Here is a 9,473-nt window from a genome sequence, read left to right as displayed (position 1 = left end):
GTGGTCAAGACCGACAACAACTCCATTTGCCACTTCTTCAACCAATTGAAGTTGTCGTCGAAACAGGCACGGTGGCAAGAGTGTCTAGCGGAGTTCGACTTCCAATTTGAACATAGACCGGGAAAAGTAACCAAGCGGCCGATGCTCTTAGCCGAAAGAGCGAACATGCGGCCCTGTGCATGTTCGCCTGCCTACAAGCAAGTACGTTGAGTGCAACAGTACGAGAAACTGTCAAAACTCACTTGACAAATGACATAGCGGCGCAGGCCATCATACAGTTGGCCAAAGAGAGGAAAACACGCCAGTTTTGGGTGGAAGACGATCTACTATACATAAGGGCAATCGCCTCTACATCCCCAAATCCGGGGAGTTATGAAGGTCGCTGATGAAGGAATGTCACGACACACCCTGGGCAGGACATAATGGTTGGCAGAGGACTTATGCCCTCCTGAAACAAGGCTACTACTGGCCAAGCCTTCGGGATGATGTCATGCAATTTACCAAGACTTGCCTTGTCTGCCAACAAGACAAGGTTGAAAGGGCGAAATTAGTGGGTCTGCTAGAACCCCTACCTGTGCCCTGACCATGGGAGAGCGTGTCTCTCGACTTCATCACCCATTTTCCCAAGGTGGAAGAGTTCGAATCGATCCTTATTATCATCGATTGGTTCTGAAAGTATGCCACTTTCATCCCAACGTCGAAGATGTGCACAGCCGTGATGACTGCCCAGCTGTTCTTCAAACACATCGTGAAATTATGGGGCGTCCCCGGGAGCATTGTTAGCGATCAAGACGGAAGATTCACTGGGACATTTTGGAAAGAATTGTTCAAAATATTGGGGTCAACACTGAATATCTCCTTTAGCTATCATCCTCAAACTAACGGTCAGACAAAACGCTTCAATAGTATGCTCGAGGAATATCTGCGTCACTTTATCAACGCTAGGTAGAAGAATTGGGTCCAGTTGTTAGATGTGGCTCAGTTCAGCTTCAATAGCCAGCAGAGTTCCACGACCGATAAAATGCCCTTCGAAGTGGTGTGCGATAGACAGCCACTCATGTCATACTTGGTGGACCACCCTTACGCAGGCGAAAGTCCTCAGGCACATAACTTCACTAAGGAGTGGAGCAAAACCTCTGAGATAGCTCATGCCACCTGGAAAGAGCGTCAAGAAGGATGAAGAAGTGGGCTGATAAGAAGCGGAGGGCCCTCGAGTTTCAAGCTGGGGACAAGGTTCTAATCAAGCTAAGACTGAAACAGTTTCGTTTTCGAGACCAGAGAGACCAATGGCTAGTAAGGAAATATGAAGATCTAGTGGAGGTAATTGAGAAGGTCGGGAGAACCTCATATAAGGTTCAGTTACCCTCATGGATGAAGATTCATCCTGTCTATACCGATTATCGTGAGATTTATCTCTGAAGCCCTATCAATCCTCGATCCCAAAGATGAATAACGAAATATGCTAAGGCGTCCACCCGGTCACGATGAAGAATTCCGCTAGGAAAAATAGTTCACAAAATCTTGAATAAACGTAACGCGTCGTATTGGAAGACCCAAACGAGAACTGATAGAGTTCTTAGTGAAATGGAAAGGTTTCTCCCCGCGCGAAGAGATCAGTGGTGTGGGCCGAAGATTTAGAAGCAGCTCCACCATCAGCAGATTTTTGAACAGGGGTCGGTTGATGGGGACGTCAATCAATTTTAATTGTGGGGGGAGAATGTCATGGTCATGCTTGTCCAGGGCCTGTTGCCCATGGCTGCATGCCCGATCCAACCCCTTTCTAGCATACTTTTCATATCAGGTATTGTATAGCTTAGTTAGCTTGCTTTCTTTACACTTTCATTGTAAGTGACCACTCGCCTTTTGCATATGCAAGGGTGCCAGTTGGCTTTTTGTTCAGAATGTACTATATAGGGATAAGACTAATCATCACTTTCCGCATATCCAGAGTAGTACCTATAAAGCTGTTGTTGTTGCTTATTGCTTTCTAGCCTACTATAATCTTTCTTTCTTTATTCCGCAACTTACAAAAACTACTTACGAAAACTTTTCTCCTCAAACCTGTTTTTCTAAATATCGTTTTTCCCTAAAACGGGGGTGGAGGTTGCGAGAGGCACTCGGTGTGCCACGACAGTCTGTATTCGAGTTGGCTGACTTGTTCGTCGAGCGGGAAAGTGCCGCACAATCGCTAAGAGAAACCTCTTGAAAGAGAGATTGTGACACTTGGCAGCGGTTTGGCCTACTCGACGCATGGCTGGGGCGTTTGGCAATGGTTGGCCCGCTCGACGCATGGCTGGGCGCTTGGCAGCACTTGGCCTGCTCGACGCATGGCTGGGCGTTTGGCAGCGTTTGGCCCACTTGACGCATGGGCCTCACTCGGCATCGCTTGCAAGGCTCGCTCGGGCGCTCGACGCATGGGCACACTTCGACATCGCTTGCAAGGCTCGCTCAAGCGCTCGACGCATGGGCACTAGCATCGATGCATGGGCTCACTCGGCATGGGCGCTTAGCATCGCTCGCAGGGCTCGCTCAGCCACTCGACGCATGGGCGCTAGCATCGACGCATGCCACTTTCTAGCGCATGCCTTGCCCGCGTCCTGCCTACCCTTGCGTCTGTATGCCTTTTGCACACCGACTCTTGTGCCATCCCAACCTTCCAACGCATCACTTTCAACTTTCTTCCTTTAGGCCGTATGGACGCATACCACACTTCCAATGCATCCATCGCATCCAACGCATCCATCATCCTACACATCTAATGCATCCATCATCTAACGCATCCAACGCATCCAATGCATCCATCATCCAATGCATCCAACACATCCAACATATAGGTTTATCTTAGCCAATTTTCCAAGTTTTTCCCAAAAATCAAGCTTCCAAATTCACACTTTTTCTTCTCCTTTTGCCAAGTAATCTCTCCAAGATATTGTGCCAATGCATAGCAATGCCTAGTCCAACACTTAGCCAATTTTTCATCAATTAAAGCTTAACTCAAAACTACTCAAGGAAAATCTATTCAACACTTAGAAATTTCCTTAGCCACCTGCTTAAGTAGGAATAATGAAAATCCGGGTTTCACATAGGTACCAAAATGAAGTAAAACACCGTAGTATTAAAAAAAAAACTAAATTAATTGAGTTTATGGAAGAAATATGAGAAAAGGTAGAGATAAAGTTTTGGTGTGATGACGACGGGACTGGGGATTTTATGGATTTTGTAATGGGATAGTGGAAATAATAAAGTCTAAAGGATTTATTCATCAACCAACATGAGTACAACATAACTGACATGAACTTATACTTAGTCTGAGGTTCAATCTTCCATCGACATATTGTTTAAAAAAACATTTATTCATCAATTTTTTTAATTTAAAAAAAACCAAGGAATTGTAAACGTTTACTGTAGAGTTAAATATTTTTCTTTTTTAACAAAGACACAAAAACACATCGGGTATTTTTGTCCCAAATTTTCCAGCATCCATCGTATTTTTAGTCAATTTTGGCATGGTTGGAGTAAAATATGGAAATAACCTCAAGTCCATTCGTTCCTCTAGAAAAAAAATCGTTTTGATTTTAATGGTAGAATTGAAAAAAACCGTCATCGAAATGGAGCTTTCCATTAACCTAACCCATTAAAATGATTCAAACTCGACCCATTAATTGTTTAACCCAAGTTTGCTGACTAGGTAATTTTCTAAACTATTTGACCTTTTTTTTTTTTTTTTTTTTTTTTTGCCAACTCAGCTAGTTCCAATCCTAATTTAATGATAGGGGTTAATCTTAAACTTTATGAAAAGTAGATGAACTAAAATTAAAACTTAAAAGTATGTGAACAAAAGTAGAATGATTATTAAAGTATGGGGATCAAAATAATATTGTAATATATATATTTTTTAAAACAATATATATTTACATTCACATTAAATTTAAAGTTACTAAATAGGACGAAACTCGTATTGATCGATGTTTTCGTTTCTTATTAGATATCAATAACGAAATATATGACCTAATTTTCTAATAAAGAGAAAGCATATGTAAAATAAAGCACTAGAGAAAACAACCAATGCGGGAATAGCTCAGTTGGGAGAGCGTCAGACTGAAGATCTGAAGGTCGCGTGTTCGATCCACGCTCACCGCATTTTTTTTCCCCTTAATTTTAGTTCTATTTTGTTTGGACTCATCGTGGGCCGATTTTTCACTGCCTGGAAGTTCCTTTCTGGGTGAAAACGGCCCACTTCATTTTTTTTTTTTTTTCTTTTTTCGCTTTCCTTCCCTTTATTGTTGTTTTTATTTTTTCCTTCTTCTAAATATCAAATTTTTTCTTGTTGTATAATAAAAAATAAAAAATAAATTAATAATGTTAATTAATTATTTTACAAGTGAAAAGGTTTAGACTCTCCGTTGGCTAACTTTTTACTTAGATTACATTTAAAAAGTTCAAAATCATATATAGGCAATTACTTAGTCGAGATTATTATAGATTTAATCCTTTTCTAAAACTTATTTTAGTAAATATCTAAATATTTGATATTTTCCTATAAAGGATTAATACTATTTTTAGACAAAAATACTCTTTGTGATGGGTTGAAGAGGGAAAATTGGAGAGAGAAAATATATTAATATATATTTTTCCATATTTAAAAAATATCTTTAATGTTGGAGAGAGAAATACATTTATTATATTCAATTAAGAATTTGAGATTTCTTCAAATTTTCAAATATCAAATTTTCAATTGGAGAAAGAAAATGTATTTAATATTAATGTTCATTTGACGCATTTGACATGTCAAACAACTAATTTTTTTGACGAATTCGTGGTTATTTTAAATATATCTTAGAACATTTTTTCAGATGCTTGCAAATACTTTAACCAATATATAAAATATACCACAATATATAAATAAAAATTGACTTAATATTCAATATATATCCCCATATTGTGGTACATGTGTGTGCGTGTGCATGCTCGTACGTGCGTGTGTGTGGGTATGCGTGCGTGCGTGCATGTGCGTGTGTGGGTATGCATGTGCCTGGGTGTGTGTGCGTGTGCATGCATGCACGTGGGGAGTCACACTTGTGGACAGAAAACTACAATAATTTCAAATGGGGAAGAATCTCAACTAATTAATAATATATAATAAATACATCCAAAACTTAGATGAAATTTATTGAGATTTATGACTACTTACATGAATTTATGATATATGATTTATGTTGAGCATTAAGTGATTATATACCGTGGTATATTGAAATTGTTAAAATAATTTTGAATGACATATATGTTAGAAAGTTGTTAAATTTTGATTTTATTGGGATTATATAGATTCTGGTATAAATAAATATATTGGGATTTATGTTAAACACCGTGTCAATTTCTTATTTATATACTATGATATTTCATATATCGGCTAGAACATTTTGCAAACATCTAAACAAATGTTTAAAGTATATTTAAAATAACCATGAATTCGTTAGAAAAATCAATTGCTTGATACGTCTAATCGTGTTAATATGAAAATATAATCGTATTAAATACATTTTCTACTTCTAGTTAAAAATGGGAAGAAATCTTAAATAATTGATATAATATAATAAATACATTTCATCTCTCCAATATTAAAGATGTTTTATAAATATGAAAAAAAATATCATAAATGCATTTTATCCTCTCCAGCTGCCCACCAGAAGGAGTATAATTGTAGGTTGGGGGCTAAAAGGTAATTGGATATTATTTTTTGTGTAATTAACCATCCCACTTAGATATTTGTGAAAATAATAGAAAAGGTTGACATAATTGAAATATATGACCTGTGTTTTGTATTGTTATCCCCTACTTAGTCTCTTAATTTTGAAAGATATGTGTATTTAGTTCTTGAGTTTTCAAAATGTACCCTTTTGGTCATTGAATTGTTAATGATATGTGCATTTGGTACCTAAGTTTTCAAAATGTAATTTTTAGTCTTTGAGTTTTTAAAAATAGGTTTAGAAGGCCTATGCAATATTTTTTTTCTTCATTATTTTAAAGTATGAGTGTGTTTGGTCGATGATACTTATATCGACCAAAATAAGTAATAAAAATAGAGAAAAACGACCAAATAGAAGATAGTTATATCGAAAGATATAATAAGAACAACATGTAAATTGCCAGAGTGAGCATAGCTTAACTCACGTACGAATGTGTTGATGACAAAAGGTTTTGTAGTTCAAATCCCCATACTTTTATTGTACTTTAAAAATTCTGTAAATTGAAAGTTAAAAATACTATAATAAATCATTGGTCGTATCATTACTTTTTTTTCTCATTTTAATATTTTTGTATGAATAACCAAAGTACTAAAATTGAAAAAAATCCTTCACATGGATTGTGAAGTTCTTCAAGTTTTTCGATCAAGAAACCCTTCATTTTTTTAAACGAATAAGCAGTTGCCAAGTTTTTCAATCTCTCAAGGATCGCATGTCGAAGGTTTTCCAAAGGTAGAAGGAAAATTTCTTTTCTCTTAGTGACAAATAAGTTTTTATCAAAGTTCTCGCACAAGCCATTCCCACATATACTATAAGTTGTTTTCAACTGCTTAAGGGCATTTGCGATGAGACTAGTGAGCTATATGGAAGGTTTTGATAGGGCACTACAACTGATTAAAGCAGGATTCATTGGTGAAACTAGAAGTAGATGTACAACAAAAAAAGAGGAAGGCGAGCTTGGGTTCAAACTCGACCCATTAATTCTTTACCCCATATTTAGTTTTTAACTCTAATTTAATGATAGGGGCTATTTTTAAACTTTATGGAGACTAGATGAACCAAAATTAAAATTTAAAAGTATATGAACCAAGATGTAATGATCATTAAAGTACAGGGACCAAAATGATATAGATATATTTTTTAATTTTATTTACAAATATGTATTTACATTTACAACTGACACAAATTTCAAAATATTAAATAGGACCCAAACTCGTTTTCAGATATGTCTTTGTTTTTTCATTGGATATCGAAAACAAATTTTTTGAATCGACTAATTTTCTAATAATCTTGTGAAAATCATATATATATAAATTTTATTATTTTTATTTAAATGCGGGGATAGATCAGTTGGGAGAGCGTCAGACTGAAGATCTGAAGGTCGCGTGTTCGATCCACGCTCACCGCATTCTTTTTCCCCCTTAATTTTATTTCTATTTTATTTGGGCTGATCGTGGGCCGATTTTTTCTCCGCGTGGACGTTCCTTTCTGGGCCGTAGTAATGTGAAAACGGCCCATTCTCTACACTTTTTTTTCTTCTTCTAAATATCAACTTTTCGTGGTTGTATAACAAAAAAACCCAAAATTAATAATGTTATCAACTAATATTTTATAAGTGGATAGATTGACTCTCCCTTGCTGATCTATTACTACTTTTACTTGATTACATTTAGAATAAGTTCAAAAATCACATATATAGAAAATTACCTTTTAATTTTCGGAATCTCCGAGAATATGTATATTTAGTTTTCGAATTTTCAAAATATATCATTTTAGTGATCGAGTTTTTAAAGATATGTGCATTTGGTACCTAAGTTTTCAAAATGTGACTTTAATCTTTAAATTTTTAAAAGTAGGTTCAAAAGATCTATGCAATAGATATACAATGCTTATTATAACTTATACATACCGGTCAAGAACACAAGTACAATCCACTCGAAATCTTGTAATTTTAATTTTTAAAAACAGAAGTTATTTAGCATGTAATAGATAAATATTATACAATTTTGTTTTAGTTACCATAATTTTTGAAAATTAGTTAGTGTTTAAAAAAAATCTACTATGTAGTACAAAGAGAGAAAATATGACAAAAAATTAATTATCAGATAAATACATTGATATTTTAGTATTGTAATATAGATAATGCAACCATTTGTATTTTAATATTTCACAACCGTTGAAGTCACTCTCATACAAGAAATGATCCATTATTCACCATATAGTTATAACCACTTTTATTAGATGGATTTTTTTTCTTCAAATCTTGGTCAAATAATTTTTTAAAAGGTAAACACAAGTATTATTATGTTTTTCTCTTACACCATACACAAAACACACACAATATATAGAGTCGATGCACCAATTTAATGTATAAATCACCTCCACCCGATGAAGATGCATCAAAATTGACATCAAACTGCATCTATTAGCTAAAAAAAAAAAAAAAACATAAATAACAGCAAAAATTAGCAAAAGGCTATAATTAACAATATAAGTTTTAGAATGGAATATTGCAATTTCCAGTGCTTTATAAATATAGACCAGCACTTTTTAATTATTACAAATATATAAAGAGAGAGGCTACAATGATTTGACAAAAGCATGAGGAAACAATCTTGGCAGAGTGGTATTTTGCCTTCACAATAAGTGCATATATTCCATAACAGGGGATGTGAATCACTGCTAAACCAAGATACCTGTACTCAAAATATCACAACTCACTAAATATTTCTGTTAAAATGGTATAAAAAGATCAAACATATCCTAATGTATCAGCTTAGGTTTTCAAATTTTGAAGTAATTTAACATGCTGACATTGTAATTACGTAGTTCAGTTTCATGACAAAGATAAAATCATTTAAAAAACAAAAAGACATCGTTTAAAAATATGGGAAAAAAATCGTTTGAAAAGATGTTTGATTATTTAATCATTCGAGAAGTTATTTAATTAGAGATTTTGAAAATCAAAAGATTTAAGAAGTAATTTCGTATAACTTTTTTAATGAAAATCTAATTACTAAGCATCTAAATTATTTCTGTTTTTTTTTTTCCAAATTACTTTTACCCAAATGCACCCTAGTTTTAGGAAACAAATGAAAATTTACGATAGAAAATAGTGAGTATTATTGTGTTCTCTTAATTTGAAGGTTAAAAAATATAATTTTTATAAATTGTTCCCGACTTGAATACTCTCGATCTCTTTTGAGAACTCACTCCACTCTATGTTACTTTTATTACTTGTTGGATAATACTAGCACATGGAAGTAGCACATAAAAAATTTATGTCAATGTTCATAAATTTTCAAATTTGCATATTCATGCCTCAAGCTCATTTTTACAAGCATCAATACTTATTTTTCCTTTCCCATGAGAGAAAAAGATCAACTTGTTTAGCAATGATTTACTACAATATATGGGAATTCATATTGCTTGGAATGTATTTCCAATTTATTTTGAGATTCTTAAACTTTACAACATTAGTCATCCTTTGATTTTTTTTTATCTAATCACACATATATGTAATTAAAATCCTAGAGTGTTCATTTTGTTCCTATGTATATATTTTTATTTTGGTTCATTTTGATCAATATAATTTCAAAGTTTTCATTTTGATTCTTGTATTTTTATCTTTAGTTCATGTTAGTCCTTGAACTTTTAAAAAGTGATTAATTAAGTCATGAAATAGGAATGAAAATAAAGGAAACAAAATGGTCACTTTTTAAAAGTACA

General features: G+C 34.2%; 2 non-coding genes across 2 annotated transcripts; both read left to right on the top strand.

Moving 5' to 3' along the window:
* The first annotated feature begins 4,067 nt into the window (after positions 1-4,067).
* On the top strand, positions 4,068-4,140 carry TRNAF-GAA. Its single transcript has one exon. It is a non-coding gene; the product is annotated as a tRNA-Phe (tRNA).
* Positions 4,141-7,079: 2,939 nt separating this feature from the next.
* TRNAF-GAA lies at positions 7,080-7,152 on the top strand. Its single transcript has one exon. It is a non-coding gene; the product is annotated as a tRNA-Phe (tRNA).
* The last annotated feature ends 2,321 nt before the right edge of the window (positions 7,153-9,473 follow it).

This window comes from Benincasa hispida, chromosome 11 (genome assembly GCF_009727055.1).
Source record: "Benincasa hispida cultivar B227 chromosome 11, ASM972705v1, whole genome shotgun sequence".
Classification (NCBI taxonomy): domain Eukaryota; kingdom Viridiplantae; phylum Streptophyta; class Magnoliopsida; order Cucurbitales; family Cucurbitaceae; genus Benincasa; species Benincasa hispida.
This window is presented reverse-complemented; position numbering and strand designations above follow the sequence as displayed.